Raw genomic sequence first — 18527 nt, 5'->3', positions numbered from 1 at the left:
TAAGTTAGGGTCATTGGACAGTTCTTGAGAAGCAGATGGTATAAAGATGTATCAGGACATCAGATCATCTTGAAGATGAAGCAGTATTGCATATTTACCCCCTCAGTTGCTCTACTTCCAACTGTTTAGGGGTGCAGCTCTGAGTCCTGTGTGGCTTCAGACTCTAGAGTAGGGCCTCAGTAGTTCTGCAGAAAAAAAGAAGAACCTGACACTGGAGGCCTCAGACTCTCAATAATCCTCCTGCCTCAGCCTGTCACACTCAAGGATTACAGATCACCACACCCACAGTGGTTCTCTGCCTTTTCAAAGAAGTGTCTGACCACGCCCCTGCTCTGTGGTCCCCTACAGATTACACGATGTTTTGGCATACCTAATTCATTTGCTAGACTCACCATGGCACAATGGAAGCCTAAACCTTAGAAACAGTAACAGCTGGTGGCTTTAATGCCCACCCCACCCTACCCCGACAGAGAGGGAAAAGTTGGTGTTGAAGTATGGTGAAAAACAAGGAAAATTCTGTCTACTGGGACTGTGGCTGAAGTCAAGTGCAGATGAAAGGGTCTGGCAGTTGAGAGATCATCGGAAGTACCTAGGCATGGAGGTTAAGAAACAAGGAGAGAATTTTGATCTAAGTCTTGGGGGTGGACTGACAAATTCTGTGAGGCTGGCAGAGATCTGAGAGGTGACTTTTAAACGTTGCCAGTGGCCATGAGATAGAGTTCTAAATGTCACAAGAGCACAATTTACAGGTTGGGAAGCATGTGGAGGTATCACAACGCATGGAGCTTTGGTGTGCTGTCCTTAGACATACATGCTAAAGCCAGTAGTGTGGAGCCTTCGGAAGCACATGCAGACAGGCAGGCATGACGCTGGGCAAGTTCAGAAGCAATGAGCCCAGGGAACAGTGAATTCTGCCTGGAACTGCCTCGTGTCACCAGTCTGCCCCTACTTTTCCCCTCCCCAAATCCCTGACCTCCAGGCATTGAGTGGCATTGCTTTACAGACTTTATCTGAATGCCTACTGAGCTGGGGAATTCCAGAAAACCAAGTCTAGATAATTATAAATGTCATGAAGGGTGAGGCAGCAGCTCTTACAGGGTGTATATGTGCCTGGTAGAGGGGCTTCAACTCAGTCTCTCAGGTAGCCTTGTCAGACATCTGTTTCTGAATGCATCTAAAGACAGGGAAAAGTTCAGGAAGTGAACTGCCCTCCTCCAGCTATTGCCTTCAGGTGAAACTCGAACACAGCTGCACTGTGGGTCTGGGTGAGAGTTCTCTAGAACTCAGCCGTTACTTTCTGGAGTGATATTTTAAACTCAGGTGTCCCTTGTCTTTTAAAACACCAGAAAGTTGAGATGGAAATCTGTCTGAAAGCCCTTGTGGATTATCAATTCTGATCGCCACTGTGATCCTGTTCCAGACCCCTTGGGTGTAAATGTTCTTATGTATCTCAAGGTGACCCATCCTTGGTGGGTGTACTGCAAGAGTTGTCACCAGTTCTGGAAAACACAGGGTATGTAAATGCTCAGTCACCACTGTCACCATATTTAGAGACTGTTACTAAGGCTTGGATTGAATTGTTTGAAGTAAGGTCTTACTAGTGACTAGTAAGACAGGCCTTGAACTTGTGACCCTCCTTGCCTCTACTTCTGAATGTTGGGGTTAGAGACTTGAGCCAACATACCCAGCTTGATTTGGTTTCTTTCTCTGTAAGCATTGTGGTGTAGTGAGAAAGGGTAACGTGGGGCGAGGGGAATAGTGCTTTGCTTAGAAACCTTAAGGTCTGTAATATTTATTGCTTGAATCATTCGATTAGATGAGACTCGGGTTGGAAGAATGAAGCAGCTGCCCCCCATATAAATTTTACTAAATACCATCGTGTAGTTTTTATTTGGCCATCTTTGTGGCATAAGCCAGAGGGCCATAGCATGAAGTAGTCATGAAACGCTCAGAACTCAGCACAGATGTAAACGCCCTTAGGTCCTATAAATCTCCCAGAGCAAAGCCCTTCAGAGTTTCTCTGTTAGCTGCTGACTTTCAGCCCTTCAGGTCCCCTTAGTGGCCAGCTAGCCCCATACACAACACAAGGATCTCTAGCCAAGCAGCACAGCCTATCAACTTGGTGAATCCCACATGCTATCAGCAGCTACGTGCACCTGCTTCTCTCCTAGCATCCTCTCCAGCTCCCTGACAAAGACCTGGGTACCGTGAAAACAGAACTGAGAGTCAGTGCGCCGGCCCTGGAGGCTGCAGGCAGAGCTGGCTGGTGCAGCCACCCAGCTGTTAGTGATCAGAGTGTCCGTCTCCACACCCAAGGAACTGAGCAGCCAGGTGGGAGTCGGTGGGCAGAGCCCAATAAAACTTCATCAAGTACCAAGGCTTTGATCTACAGTGAGGAGTGGATAGTGATGACAATTTATTACCATATGTCACTAGCAATGTAAATAACCAAATGAAGGGGAAGTGGGGAGGGTAGATTTGTTACATTTGGAAATTCATAGGGTTTTTTGTTTGGTTTTGTTTTGTTGTTTGTTTGATTTTTTGATCTGGTTGCTTTATAGATCATCATGAATAAGAGAAAAAATTAAGGAGTGTTGAGTAAATTATGCAAAATGTCAAGAAATACATGCTGTACAAAAGCAGATTCACTTGAAAGGAATATCAAAGGCCCTTATGAGCCACAACTGCCCAAAACAGAAGAGCCCAAACTGTGAGGGTAGATTCTTGGCAAACAAATTGTTCCTATTATGCTGTTCTTTATGAATGGCTACTAATATGCAGTGGTTACGGCTCCCTGGAAGACAAAGTACACCCAGAGATGATGTGAAATTGAACTGTCAGCACAGAGAAAAATAACTCAAAGCGGTTGTTTTAATCTTGGAAGCATTTGAAAACATTTAAAACTATTTTGCAAGCATGTGACATTGTGAGCATTTCTGGGCAGAGTAATTAAATAGTCTAATCCTACTAGAAAGGTGCAAACACATAAATGTTCTGAAGACATTCAAAATTCACATCGCCTGCTGTGTTTGGTACAGGAATAGTCCTACCTAACAGACATGTGGTTCTTTATTTTCATTGCTGTGAAGAAAAATACATTGCTTTTCAGTTCCACTAAAAATGATCTAAGACTTTAACCAAAACAACACAAAGAACACAGAACTACTTTTAGCTTAATTCAGTGTATATAGCAGAGCTATCCAAAATATTTTGAATTACACTGCTTTTCCCCCTTAGGGCAATGGCATTTGTTATGGTGATCATCTGCCCTCACTGTATTTAGTTGATGGATATACAGTAGGGTTTAGTAAGCAGCTAGGCATGATCTCAAGGACTGGCACAAAAACAAAGACCTTTGCCTTTGGACTCACAACCCATCTTCATCTCACTCTGTAAATCTGTGTTTGCAGTTGAGATTGAATGGCAAAGACATAGTATTCAAGCCACCAGGAGCTGGTGCTGTGGCTCAGTGCTGTGAAGCCTTCACCCGATCCTCAGGGCACAAAAGGCAGGAACAAAGAAAAGGTCTCGCACACCTTTGGAACCACTCTGTGGCCTCAGTAATGGTTTTCATTTTGTTTATGGCCCTGCCACAGAGTCTTCCAGTCTGTGAAGGATGACACATCCCGGGGGGTACCTTTCCAAGGTAGCTTCTGGAAGCCTCTCATAGCCCAGTGGCTACTGAATGTTCCACAACTTCAAGGACACATCATCCTGGGGAAATCATGGAGACTGTTGGATCCTTCTCATGTAATCCCTAGCCAATGTGGTGGCACTGACTGTGAGTCACTCCAAAACAAGAATGCTTGGTAGGCACAGCCATGTTAGGGCCCCTCTTTAAAAATGTCTGTCCCTAAGAGGTCTGCATAAACAGTTCTTTTCCTTTCTAGAATAAGTTAGTGAAATTGTAGACAAATCTCCTGAATATCCAGGTAGACTGAGCATTCCACCTGAGAGATTTTAGAATGTAACCATGGGTATTGGTGTCTTAAGGATTGTCCACAATTCCTGAATCACTCATGCACTCTCAGAAACAACTTTTAAATTTCTCCTATCAGTATAAAATGTTTTCCAAGATACAAGAGTCCATCCACACATCCCATAGTTCAAGGGTGGAGTCAGAGGTCTCCATTTTCTCCTGAGGACTGGGCATTGCTGAGGCTGAGAGCCCAGAATGACAGATATAATTAGCTAGAGCCCCTGGTGGGTGTTAGTTACTGAACTGAAGGGAATTAAATAACCTCGAAAACTAACATGACCAAACCTGGGTAGTTTGGTGGAGAAGAGGGGGAAGAGGAAAACGGGAAAGACTAGATGTCCGAGGCCTTGGAGACCTGAGACTGTGCAGCAATAGTGCACTGCTGGTCTACCTGGAAAGCAGACCCCGGCTCCGGGGGAAGCTGGGGAGACAAGCAGGACCACTCTGCTTGCAGTGCAGAAAGGGTATGGTGGCCGGGGCTCGTGCCAGCAGGCTGCACTGGCTGTCTCCTACGCTAGCACCATCATGGCATCTGCTTCCCCTTGCCTTTCTAGCTTTGTCACCCAGCAGTTGTGTGTTCAAGCTCTGGCCCTGAAACAATACTTTTCAGACCCCTCTAATGCACTACCCCAAAATACCAACTGAGTTCTTGCTCTGACAAAGATCCTCGATTACAGACTGTTTTTCCTCTTTAGGTTTATGATCATTTTACGCCGCTAATGCATGGTGAAGAGATGCCAAAGATTACTGTTCATAATCCGAATTGTATTAGAGGTCATACTGCAGCTGATGATAGGCTTGCAACGAGGGCGGCGCTTAGCGAAGTGGAAATTAGGCAAGGGATTTCCTGCACAGCCAAATTATCTGAATTCTTTTTCCACCCCTTGGAAGACCAGTGAGGCCCCAAAATAGAAACAAAGCTCCCTGGGGCTGGCTTTACTCACACTGCTGGAGCATTAACTGCTGACATGTGTTTTTAGGAAAATCGTTGCTAATGGAAACAGCTTCAGGCAAGTGGCAACGCCCAGGGTTCTCACGTGACCCTTGCAGGAGTTCTGGGAGAACGTGACTTTACCAAAAGTCATCCATATGTTTCGGTCAAGTTCAAGGAATTATTTTGCTGGCCTGAGACCAGAACTGTGAAATAAATAGCAGGCATAATTAATTTTTAAGATGCGGTCACCATTATGAAGTGGGGGTAAAAAAGTAGATAATAGCTACTCAAATCTGGCAGCCATGCACAAAACAAACTATAGTCCACCACGTAAGTCATGGTTTGTGCTTCACATTGCTTGATTTTCTTCAATAGAATGTGTCACCAGGCATCTTCTTCTAAAGGGGTAGTCAGTCAGGCAAATGGCTGGGTAACCAGAAAATGAAGGGCTTGATCCACAGGGGAGCAAACAGCAGTTAAACTCTCATGCACTCTCTGGAGGCACAGACTTCGAGGCTGAACCAGAATGAGGCTTAGGACAATTTGGGACATGGGGAAGACAAGTGTGAAGCCCACAGCACACTGGGCACAGGGATTGTATTCCTTACTGCTAAAGTGTTTGGAAAGATTTAGTCTCTTTGTAGCATTCAGAGGGAGTTAAACTATATCAGGCCATTGTGCTCTGCCCTGTGGGGCAGTAACTTTCTTGCTGAACTTGTCTGTAGAGGATGTGTTTCCATAGTTCCTGCAGAACTGTATGTGGAATTTGAGTGGGTGTTTAAGGATGTGCCAAGGGGCATATGGTACATACTAATTTCCACATCAGCATTGCGTTGTGTCACAGGAACTGAAGGAAGTGGGAAAATCAGAAGACACATGTCAGTATGCATGTTTATTCCCAGCTAAAGTCTGGGTTCACAGAGCAGGGGTAAGTTGGTTCAGGCTGCTGCAGAGGAGGTTCTTGGGGTCTCTATGGAGAAAAAACTTTGTAGCATACTCCAAAAGACAATCAGCAGCACTCATCAGAGCTTCAGGCACATTTCCTTTATTGGGAAACAATGAACATTCATGGCAGGATGGCTGACTGGAGAATCACTCAGAAGAAGGAGCCCACACCACACTTAGGATCTGTACCCTCGAGGTACTGACTTGGTATTGTATTGAGGAGAGAGATTGGCTTCCTATTTGAGATCATTTGTGGAGGAAGTCATGAAGTGGGCTCCAAGTGTTAGGAAAGAGGGAGTGCCTTGTTTCAGCCGGAAACGATTGCATTCCTTTCTTATATCTCCCCGATCTGTCACCAAGACACACATCTGGGCCTCATTAGCTATCAGTGTGTAGCCTACAGCTATGGCCAAGGTATCCAGGCGGTTTCTCTTTCCTTTCTGCCAGTCGCCTGGGGTGTGGCCACCCAGAAAACACCATTTGGACCATCTCAGAGTAGAATGATGCTCTAACCTCTGAATAGGCCAGGCAGTCCAGATGTGGGTGATAAGAACATCTGTATTCCAGTAGGGCTCACCTGAGACCATGTCCTTCTAATGGAGGGGTGTTCAACATGTATCTAAGGAGATTTCCTCAAAGTGTGCAGAGAGCCCTGCTCTTCTGTGGATGTGGTTCTATTGGCCTGGGAAGAGCAGGGAGTGAGGCGAGAAGGGTGGTATTAAACAGGTGTAGTGTTTCAGCTGAAGTCGCAAGCTTCTCTAGATGTGATACCCAGTGGAAATTTGTGCCCCTAAAATTACCGAATCTAAAAGTATTTCTCTCTCTACTCCTCAGGACCCTTGTACCCTTGAAAGAGTCAGGCTAGGGCTGGGCTGGCTTACACCTCCAGTCCCAGTACTCAAACAGAAGGAAGGGGAGCTTGAGTTTTAGGCCAGCCTGGCCTGCATAGTGAGGCCCTTTCTCCAGCTCACATTTCAGGCTTGCTTCTGGCCCTGCTCTTCTATCTAGTGTGTCAGAGCAGAGAGCCGAGGAGGTGTGGGTTATGTCTTGTTCCAGGTCTTTAGTGTGCTCCACAACAGTGTGCTGTTTCATCCTGCAGCCACTCTTGCCAGCCCTTGTGGGGTAAATGCAATATCTCCATATCCCTCCTGTCTTAGGAGGTCAGTTCTCTGACTCTGGCCTGCAACTGAGACCTGAATATTAGGCTCTGGGTATTAGGCAAGTCATTTAACCTCTCTGTTTTCTCATCTTCAGTGGGAAGAGGATAGAAGGAGCCATGTCATCGGGCTGGTGTAGATTCAATACACTAAAGCCCCGGCCAGGATGACTAGAGCTGGTCAGTGCTCAACTGAGACAGGGCTGCTCTTACTGTTGTGAAGCTTGGTCCTTAGATGTCTCATTCAGGCCTCCCTTAGAGGAGGGAGCCCCCTTGCTTTGAACAGTCCAAGGCATTTGTACCTATGGATAGGTGCACTGGGCAGTCTGTGTGGAGAGGCTCTTCTCTTCAGTTCTGTGCAGGTGAAGAAAAAAGATTAAAGTACCAGGATCCCTGTATTACACTGTGCTGGGTACAAGAACAGCTTCATGAACAGGACTTGATGCTGTTATTAGCTGTTGTCTCAATCTTTATTAAGGAAAGGGGCCAGTGGGCTGAGACTCAGCACCTCTATCTAACAGCACTATGGCAGATGTTTATTTACTGTGACCATGAGCCTGTAGACTAGGAAGGAGATGGTATTGGCTCTGTTTTTCCTGGGAAAGGATTTAGTCAAAGTCAGACAGCAAGTAGGTAATCAAGCTGAAAGTTGAACTCAGATCTGAGTCCAGATTTCCTGAAAAACTGAGTTATGTGTGGTTCCTTGCCTCTCCCTCCAGCCCCACTACAGTAGCATCCCTCCTGTGGGCCATGCTTAAGCTGGCATAAATTTCAGACGCAGCTAATTCTTCCTGCTGGACAGGCCATAAGTAAGATGCATCATAATTAGCTATGTCTGATTGCCCTCCTGTTGTCCTGAGCTGTAGCCCCTAATTGTATGGTAGTGGGGGTTTCACTAGGGTGAGTTTTATCATTTTGACAGTTTGCTAATAAAAGGTCACCACAGGTACAGAGTACTCTGATTTACATATGGCAAGTAAAGGAGCATTATGGGAAGTCAGCGTCTAAGGTAGGCCGTGCATTTGTTGCTATTGACACACATGCTGGGATTCCATAATTGACAAGAAATACTATTATTAAGCAGGTCTGTTGAGATAATTAGCACTCGGGGTTGCATTTTTAATCGGACTTGAGTCAGATAATTTATCACAGCAGTAGCAAGCTGTCAGGGTCACACAATAAATACTCATTAAGGCTGAATAAAGATTAACTGCAGGCTGAAAGAAAATTAGGCCAAGTAGTAACATTTGATTTCAATATTTACAGTGCTAATTTAGACTGATATTGGCAAAAAGATCAGATTCTCAAATGGAGCTCATTTGTGAAAGAAAGAGAGAAGTGCCGTTGATGCCTGGGCAGGAGGCTTTCTAACGCTCAAGATCATATTCCTAGCTGATGGCCAAAAGGACTCATTTTGAAGGGCTCATTTGGTGCCACTGTTGTGGGGACTGTAGGGTATCTGCATTAATAAGATGGAGACTCCGAACAGAAAAAGCATGCATCTCGAAGGCATGCCTAATTTGTTAACATTAGTTAGATACTGCTCTTTTCATTTAATGCAACTCACTTGTCTTGGGTTCATACATGGGCAGTTTATGGCACTTCAAGTTAATTAAAAACACCTACCATTAAAACATGCACCATCCTTAAAGCAAAAAGGAAGTAATTTCGGGCCACTATATTACCAGACAAGACATTTATGTACTTGCTTATAATTTACAGTATGCTGAAGATTGGGAACCAAATGAGAACATTAGTATTTATGAATACAGTAAATTTTGTTGACAAAACCAGTGTAAAAGGTCAGAGACAGAATCCACAGTAAATGTGCAGTTTGTTTATCAGACTGAGAGGCGTGGGTTTGAATAGTAAATTCGTTTTAAAGGTTGCTGCATTGGTGTAAAACCCAGGACCTAGGCGGTGTCTGCCCAGGCACCCGAATACCCTCAGGAGACGGTGGCTCTCGGGCTGCTTCTGGCTTCACACTGCTTTTGCCTAGAAGAATTTCAAGCAGCTTGCCATCCTCATCAGAGAGCTCTTGTTAAAGCCTAATTGTGCTGTGGTGACTGAGGCTTGTCCTAAGACCGTGTGTGTGTGTGTGTGTGTGTGTGTGTGTGTGTGTGTGTGTGTGTGTGTGTGTGTGCGCGCGCGCGCTGTAAAAACCAGCCGTAGAGAGGAAGTGGGTTACACAAGTCAGGGAGGTAGGTCTGGGTCACCGAGCTGGTGTAAAGGCAGGGGGAGCACAACTGAATGTTAGCGATGCGAAGTCAGGAGCAGAAGGCCCGAGTCTAACAGTAAGGAAGGCGGTGACAGCACCCTCCCCCGGCCGGGATCCTGGAGGCCTGTGAGAAAGAGCCTTTACAGCCTTGCAGAGCCACGGGCAAAGGCTGTGGCCTTTCTCATCCGCCTTTTCCTAGGGCCCAGAAAGGAACAGAAGAGGCCTCTGTGTTGGGGCTTGCTTTGAATGGCATGGACGAACCGGTGCTGCATCCACAGGGAGTAGGGACGTGGAGACCAGACGGCCGAAGCCAGAGACAACGCACTGTTCTGCAGGAGGCTCTTGGTCCTCAGACCCTCTACACTGGCCACAGCCGCTGGGCCACTTTGAACTGCAGTTGGGAAGTGTTCCACACAAAGAGGGAGTGAGCTGGCAATGTTGGCGCCTTCCCTGCATGTGTGTGCAGACCTGGGATGGGAGCAAGCCTATCTGAATCCTCGGGAATGCAGGAGCCTGCCAGTGAAGAGCGGGTATCCTGGAAGCCAGTCTTCCAGTGGCTGGTGGCATATGAAAGAAGGGCAACTAGTCCTGGTGGCGAGGTGGTGTTTGCCCTGGGGCTTTGGGCCACCCCATCTCCAACTGGCCCAGGTCACCCCTTGTCTAAACTGCTCTGTGCTACAGTTGTGTGGAAATGGATGTGGGGAAGCAAAAGAGCTGAGGTTGTAACGAGCTGGCTGGCAGGACGGCCACCTCCAGGTCCTCAGGTGCCTCCCTTTGGCTTGGAGCTCTTGGAGTCAGTCTTGAGGCCGAAATAGGACGGTGGTCTCCCCTTCCTTAGTCCCTGTGCTGGTTCTCACACTGGTCCTCAGTCCTCTTCCCCACAGTCCTTGTTTCTACCACCTTGGCTTAGTCAGGTAGACTGAAGTGTTTCTTCCAGGGACCAGCAGTGAGTTCTGTTAACCAGATAGCCGCCCGGGCCTGGCCCCAGTCTAACCGGAGTTTTGTTAGTGTGTTCTGGAGCATCAGCCTGGCCAGCTGCCCCTCGCCCCTGTAGCATGGGGGGCCTGGGGGTGTGGTTTCAGCTTCTGCTTTCTAATTGAGCAGTGGTGATGCTAAGAGACAGGCGGGAGTTAGGGGCAAGAGCAAGAACCACTCTGTGGAAAAAGGTAGAGATGGGTATTTGGGGTACGTTAAAAACTTAATAAAGGCAACCACGTAACTTCTAACTGCAGTGTGTTGAATACTTGGCTATTGCCAGGCACAGTTTGGAAGCACTTGGCACCTGTGTGAATTCACTTAATCCTCACAGTTTTCTTAAACCCACTTTGCAGATAGGGCACCTGAGACAGAGATGGCAGGCCGCTTGCCCCCAGCTGTAGCCCCAGCGAGAAGTGAGGCAGAGGTTACTGTGCTCCTCCCGTCCTCCTTGGGAATACTGCTGCATGGGCTGGAGGAAGGGAGACCGGGTCTTTTGTTTACCCCCCAGAATTGAACATGAACCTAAATGTCTTGTTGATTTGGGGTTTGGGCTCTTTTAAGGAGAAATCAGGTGTTGGAAACCTAAAGACCAAAGCAAGCCCTTGTGATTGTGTGCAACATGAAGTTCCCAAAGAGAAAGGACAAGCAAGCCCTTGTGACTGTGTGCAACATGAAGTTCCCAAAGAGAAAGGACAAGCAAGCCCTTGTGATGATTGTGTGCAACATGAAGTTCCCAAAGAGAAAGGACACGGACCAGCAGCGTTCAGCAGAGGACAGACACCGCTCCTTCCTGTGAGGGAGACTCGGAAGAATGTGCTTAGACATCCAGAGACGGGGTCAGATGGGGAACTTTAGGACTTGGGTCTGGAATATTTTCGATAGGAAAAAACAAAACCATAGAAGTAACTAAATGTTCAGTTTAAGACTGATGCTGTGCCTTGAGTATCAGCTAAGGTGAATTGCTCTTGACTAACCTGAAAGGGTTCCCATAATTTGTTGCTATGTTTAAGAAGAAAATAAAAGTGGTTTTTAAGTTGATAAAGAAATGTCCAAAAATTTACATTCCAGAAGTTTCCCCAGTAACTGACAGTGGTTGGAATGAGGTTGTATGTAAGATTCTTTTTTTTTTTTTTTCCATTTTGAGGTACTACAGCTCAAGCCCAGGGCCCAGTGCATGCTGAGCAGGCACCGGCTGCTGCTCAACAACCCCCGCTGCCTCCCAGCTTCCTCTAGGTTATAAATAAGTCTACAATGTTTCTATTTTTATGGAAAGATCTATTCTTTTCAAATTTCAAAGAAATAAGGAGAAAAGTTTTAATGTATGGTCCTATCTAGCCAATGTCTGAGAGTTCCTAATGAGATATAAAGCTTTTTCATAGCATATTGATTCTCTTCTTAAAACACAAGAGAACACTGATTGCTTAATTCATCCCCTTGGTGATAGGCAATAAATGTCCTTGGCAGAGTTTTGTGTGTTCTCAAGTCAATTTTTTTTTCCAGATTAGTGTATATTCTCTTGAAAAAGGGCCGCATTTGGGGTGGAAAACTAGAATACAAAGATGTCATGGGTACAGTGGTAACTAGTGCTTTGTGGGGGGACTGTGTTGCACCTCTTTCAACAGTGTTGACAGCCTGGTGGACAAGAGGGGTGTTGGTTCTGGGGTTTTAGTTAAAGAAAACAGGCAGCGTCTAGAATAAAGAGCAGTCACAAAGCTGGTGAGTTGTACAGTAGGTTTCAAACTGTGTCCAAGTTAGTACTGTGGAGCGCATGTCTACCGCTAAACTTAGCTGCTTCCCTAGGGCGAGAGCGACTCGCATGTGAGAGCCCCCTTCCGTGTGCACCCGCCTCTGGTCTCTGCAAGGAGAATCTGAAGTCAGGCAGAGGTGGAAGGTTTTGGCAGAGGTGAAGTGGGGAACAGATAGAGAAAAGCTGATAACCCCCAGACACCTGCTGTTTAACCTGCTGGGGGAGGGGATGCTTGGACTTGGGGTTAGGAGGCATATCGGTGATTTCAGATATTTGGCTATGAGTAAAGCAAGAAACTGAATGAAAATATGTGGAGCTCATTCTACAAGGGATAATAAGCAGGGGGTTTTAATAACAACAAATAAATCAGAATGTGTAAGTAGAAAGGGGAGGATGTTTTATGCCACCCACAGGCAGGATCGGTGGTCCAGAGAGAAAAGTAATCCAGTCCTGATCCATTCCTATGTGGTCTTTGAAGAAATCTCTGTCCAAATATCATTTCCCACTGTTTAATTGGGTTATCTATCCTTTCACAGTTGAGTTGTAGAAATTCTTTGTGTGTCTTGTACACAACCCTTACCAGATACACGATCTGCACATGTCCCGGCCTTCTTGTGGGAGGCCTGAACCAATGCTGTCGTTTGTACTGAAATCTTTAGTTTTAATATGGCTCTGTTGCCGCCGCCACCGCCGCCTCCTCCTCCTCCAACTCTTCCTCCTCCTCTTCTTCCTCTTCCTCCTCCTCCTTTCCTCCTCCTCCTCCTCTTCCTCTTCCTCTTCTTCATTCACTCTGCTTTTGCCTAACCCAGTCAGTTTGCCCCTCCTGTGGTTTCATACCCTCAGCTCTTAGACTTCAGGCTGATAACCTATATATTTGACTTATTCGAATGAATTTTGACTCACACCTTTTTTTTTCTTTCCTTTCCTTTCTTTCTTTCTTTTTCTTTGAGACACAGTTTCTCTGTGTAGCTTTGGCTGTTCTGGAACTCCCTCTGTAGACCAGGCTGGCCTCAAACTCAGAGATCCATCTGCCTCTGCCTGCCGAGTGCTGCCGCCGCCGCCGCCGCCGCCGCCACCACCACCACCACCCGGCTTTCAAATGAATTTTGAACTTCACAAAATGATCTTTTCTGTAGAATAGATTTTTTTTTTCAGATAAGATATATGACCAATATATAATAGCTCCAGAGTTTATATCAGAGTGTTTCATCCGGCAAACTGCTTTATCGTAACAGTCCGACTCTACTGTATTTAGAGTTTATGTATGTATGGAATGTGTGTGGAAAGTGAGAAGTCCTTACTGTTGTCTCACCCAGTGTCTTCATTGCTGTTGAAATACCCCTTAGGTGGCGCTATAGCATTTGCTCTTTTTCTTTTCATTCCTCTTCCTTTCTTTTCCTTTTTTTTTCTCCTCAAGTTAGAGGGTTTACATCCTGTTTTGATAAGTCAACATAATTTACTAAAAGGAATCATTACAGCAAATGGGAGCTCCAAATATCTCATCGTTTAGCTAAGGTAACACTTAGCCAGGAAGCCTAACCCACGGAACTCTTCCCCATGAGGCAGTAAGCACATCCACTTCCGCCGCTGGGTGTTTGGACTGTGTGCCTCGCCACTGTGAACCTGCCACTTCTGAGAACGGGCTGCTGCATTGGCAGGAGCCCATGTGGGATTAATGATGGTCTCCAGCTCAGCTCTTTCAACTTGTATGAGGCTAATTAAAAAGTAAAACTTTCAAGTGGTTGCCTTTCTAAAGAGAAATGCATCCTTTATGTTGGCTATTTGCAAAATGCCTGTTCTCGGAGAGAACCTGTATGACTTTTACATAGTATTTCCTGCATTGTCTCCTCTGTGCCAACTCATAGTGTGGGACATTAGGAAGTGGTCTCCCCCCCCCCCCCCCCCCCCGCAATCCTTTTTAACCACTTAAAAAATTCCCAGGAAGGTTTTTTTCCACTCCAACGGCCTTCCCATTATGTTGTGCAGTCTGCCAAGCTTGCCAGACTCAGCAGGTAGCCCACATGGTATGCGTGTCTTTGTGAGAAAGCTCCCCTGATGTGGACAAGATGTTGGTTGTAATATGAAGCCAACATCTTGTCCACAAGTGTGCAGGAACACAGTACATCCACAGCACTGACACAGGACATCCACAGCACTGACACAGGACATCCACAGCACCGAGGACATAAGAAAGGAATACTTAGACAGATAAAGCCTGCTGATTCTCTTGTTGTAAATGAAATGATCACACTACTTGATTTTATTTGTACTTTTTCCTAAAACAAAACATCATATTCATGTGTATGCATGTGGAGTGTGCGGGGGGGGGGGGGGGGTGGTGTTAACTAAAGAGTGGTATCTGTCCCAATGTAGAAGCAGCCTGCTGCTCTCTGGAGTTGACATTCCAGCTAGTTCTCACCTTCTCTACCTGAAGGAGTCCTTTGATAATGTCTGTTTCTGTGTGTTCACTGGCTGTCGGCCAGCTAGTGACTGTTCCTGCTTCCCATCCTGTGTTTGCATTCATAACTATGCTGTGCGCAAGGGTGTGGCTCAGTGACTGTTCGCTCAGAATGCACAGAGCCTGAGTTCGGTCCCTAGTACAGGAAGAAAAAAAAATCACATTATATGATATACCCTGTTTAGAGTGTAGATTAAATACTATCCTTCAGGCCCCAGACACTGACTTTAGAGAATTTCTTAAGAGAGAAAGAAACAAAGAAAGAAAAAAAAAGTATTTAATTCTCCTTAGCTTAATTTTACTCAGAACATTCTGGAACACATATAAAGAGAGATCATAAGAATGAGAATTTGTGTATGTGTACTGCAAACAAAATTAAAATTTCAAAAATGAAGTGTTTGGGGCTGGAGAGATGGCTCAGCAGTTAAGAGAACTGGCTTTTCTTCCAGAGGTCCTGAGTTCAATTCCCAGCACCCACATGATGGCTCACAACCATCTGTAATGAGATCTGGCGCCCTCTTCTGTCATGGAGATATACATGCAGACAGAGCACTGTGTACATAATAAATAAATAAATCTAAAAGAAATGAAGTATTTGAAGGGAACATTTACTAGTTTTGCTGTACAGATGTCTGCTTTGAATGGAATTCGGTTCTGTATTTCTCTCACCTCCACACAGATGCTAGGAGGCAAGAGATTCCAGCTTGGTATGTATCTCACTTGAGGTGGCCCAGTGCCAGCCCTGAGAAGGTGGTCAGCTGTATTGTGGGACTGAATCGTTTTCCCAGCTCTTGGAACAGAAGCTGTAGCTAGAAACAGAGAGGCAGGAAAGAGCAGAGGACTTTTCGTTTGATCTGGTGCTGAGCTGACAGCTTTCTTGCTGAGTTTCTTCAGAGCATCAGTATAATCTTATGACAGCTGCCGCCATGCATCCAAACTCAGGTGTGATGTGAAAGAAAGATGGGGACATGGGAGGTAGGGGCCGTATTGTTGTGAAGGTGACTGTGAGGTTTCTTTTCTGCTTCTGTGTTCCTTTTTACCAACTTGAAATGAAAGGGTGGCTTTCTCTTGGCTCATTCACCATGCCTCAGACTTTTTCTGCCTGGGAATCCACTTACTGGCTCAGTGCCCACAGCACTGGGAAGAACCCTTCATTAGCCAGTGGGAATGATACCTAAAGTGCACAGTTAACTCACAAGTGGCCTTATGCAGTCTCTGAATGGCATAACCACAGAATGCTAAACCAATAAAATTGCTATTTTACTTTTTCTGCACTTCCGACCAATTCACAGATGGGCTGAGTTCCAAAGACATCATGGGTTGGAAACAGTCCATTTTCCATAGATACAGTGTTACCCATCATGGATCATCCCCAGAAGCCCACTCTCTGCCATATAGGTGGAAAGCTGTCCATGTGCCGTAGACACATGGAAGACTGAAGTCAAGTGAATGGGTGATAGGAACTTGGACATAAGTGGTAGATTGTCTACTGTGTTTGAGGGTCTGAATAGTCTAAAAACTTCCTAATTAGAGAGACTAGGGAGATGGGGTGTGGTGGGGATGTAGTTCAGATGGAGAGTAGCATGCATAGGCCCTGTTCAACCCCTAGCAGTTTATGGAAATTTTAAAGATTAAACCCTAGAAATACTAAGGAAGAGGGAGAGTTGGTGAGATTTCTCAGTGGTCAGTGGTACTTTCCACTGTGCCTTGGGAGCTGAGTTTGACCCCCAGAACCCACACAGTAGAAAGAGGGGCCTGATTCTTGCAAAGTTGTCCTTTGACTTCCACATGTGCACACAGTAAATAAATGTAAATTAAATTTATAAAAGGGACATCAAAGAAGGGAAGGAGTGGAAGGTTCTGAATAGCCCAGAGGGGAAGCAAGAAAAAAGACATGTTGGTAAGCAAGGCACAGGTCAGGACAGGCTTCCGAAGTACCAGTGGCCTCAGTAACAACCACAGCGTCTTTAGCAGGAGTCCAGAGATCCTCACAGTGCCCTTTTTCTTTTCATTCCAATTTATTTTAGGGCTGAAATGTGTGTGGAAGTTTTTGAAGCAGCTATGTGTGAAAGGTACAGTATTTTGAACTTAGAAAAAAAATTATACCCACAGATTGGGTGTTCTGGCGTATCTGCTTCTTAGGCTAGTGCTCACTCCACCAGGATGGATCATAGTCATTGTCGGAGGAACTCTGGCTCATTGCATCTGGAAATCAGACTGGCCCAGGTTTGAACCCCACATTCTTGAGGAGCCAGGCTGACATCTTGTAGGCCTACCTTCCTTAACTAGAAAATAGAAGCATCAAGTCCGTGGTAGTGTCTCCCCTGGAAACATCTGTGAGATGCCCCCTGCTGCCTGCACTGAACTACAGCACTCCTCAGCAGGCCTTCCTTGTGGAGCAGAGTCCCACGTGCCCTTTCATGTCTGTACAGAACAGCAAAAACATCATCAGCATAAAGAAGCATAAAAATCTTCAATGTGTGTGAGTGTGTAGACTTCAAAGCTGAAAGAAGCGTTTTCATAGGCTCACCACACAGGGAAGCAGCTCCAAAGCCAGCTAGGATTTGCAGGAGAGGATGGGAGGCCTCTTTGAACACAACAGCCAGCCGCAAGCTCATTTTCACATCTTGAAAGACTTCATTTTTGTCTTTGCTCTGGACTTAGTTCTAGCTGTAGTTGTTTAAGGATGAATTTGCAAAAGATGGATACATATTAAAATGGTTTAGAATAAATCATGTGTAACTAAAACCTTCCTTCCAAGTCATTTTTATGTCCCTGTTTTGTGTTGAGAATCTGGTTTCATCTCGTTTCCAGCTGACTGAGAATGTAAGATATGTTCCCCCACCTGCACCTGGACTGGGGCTGATGGGCATCTGTGACTGCCCCTCGGTGGTCTTTTGAAGACACTGTGTTGTGCTATGGGGACACCTATCTAACCATGCTGTCCTCAACTGCCTTGGCTGTAGAGCTAAGACTATGCTACTTCAAGCACTGTTCAGTTGCATGGGCTGATGGCCCTTGCACTATCTACTCACAGCTGTGCAAGAACAACTGGAGGAGACCCTGAGGCAACTAACTGCCTTCGTGCCTTCCAGCTGCAGGTGTGATGCTCTTGGCCCTCAAGTCTCTCTTTTTCCTTTCTCACTGTCTACACATTAAAAAAGAAAAGAAAAAAAAAACATTCTCTTCTTGCTCCTCTTCCCTGTCCTTCACCTCCCTATGATCAGGCTTTAAAATAATAATAATAGCCGGGTGGTGGTGGCGCACGCCTTTAATCCCAGCACTCGGGAGGCAGAGCCAGGCGGATCTCTGTGAGTTCGAGGCCAGCCTGGGCTACCAAGTGAGTTCCAGGAAAAGGCGCAAAGCTACACAGAGAAACCCTGTCTCGAAAAACCAAGAAAAAAAAATAATAATAATAATAATAATAATACATATTGGGGCTGGAAACATAGCTCAGCCTTAAGAGCACTTGTTGCTCTTCCAGGGGACCTGGGTTCAGTTCCTGGGACCCATGTAGTGGCTCACAACCATCTGTAACTCTAGTTCCAGGAAATCTGATGCCTTCTTCTAACCTCCATGGGTACCAAGTATACATGTGGGACACATGCATACATGCAGGCAAAACACATGAAATAAATAAATCTAAAAGTTTTTAAATATATAAGAAGCCCATGGGGCTGGAGAGACGGCTCAGAGGTTAAGAGCACTGGCTGCTCTTCCAGAGGACCCGGGTTCAATTCCCAGCACCCACATGGCAGCTCACAATTGTCTCTAACTCCAGTTCCAGGGGATCTGACACCCTCACATAGACATACATGCAAGCAAACCACCAATGCACATAAAATAAAATAATTAATTTTTAAAAGAAGAATAAGAAGCCCATGCTGTGAGTGTATCTGATGAGAGTCTGCTAGGACTCAGCCATGATGGACCCCAGGGAATTCTTCCGGGCACTTCCCAGAAAGTGACCCAGTGTGTCCTACCATGTGCCAACATCCATATGCTGATGATAGCATCCTCAGTCCCTACACACACTTTGTTCTCTTCATGGATACCACATCTTTTTCTTTTTTTTCTTTTTCTTTTTTCTTTTTTCTGCAATACAAAGCTTA

At 45.7% G+C, this 18527-nt stretch overlaps 1 protein-coding gene across 2 annotated transcripts in view; it reads left to right on the top strand.

Moving 5' to 3' along the window:
• The window catches only part of Jazf1 (JAZF zinc finger 1), a 322765-nt gene that overhangs the window by 213117 nt on the left and 91121 nt on the right, over positions 1-18527 (top strand). The gene's annotated exons all lie outside the window — the stretch shown is intronic.

The sequence above is a fragment of the Peromyscus californicus genome, unplaced genomic scaffold (genome assembly GCF_007827085.1).
Source record: "Peromyscus californicus insignis strain IS unplaced genomic scaffold, ASM782708v3 Scaffold_6__1_contigs__length_162567912, whole genome shotgun sequence".
Classification (NCBI taxonomy): Eukaryota; Metazoa; Chordata; class Mammalia; order Rodentia; family Cricetidae; genus Peromyscus; species Peromyscus californicus.
The sequence above is the reverse complement of the archived record's forward strand: the minus strand, read 5'-3'. Positions and strand labels throughout refer to the sequence as shown.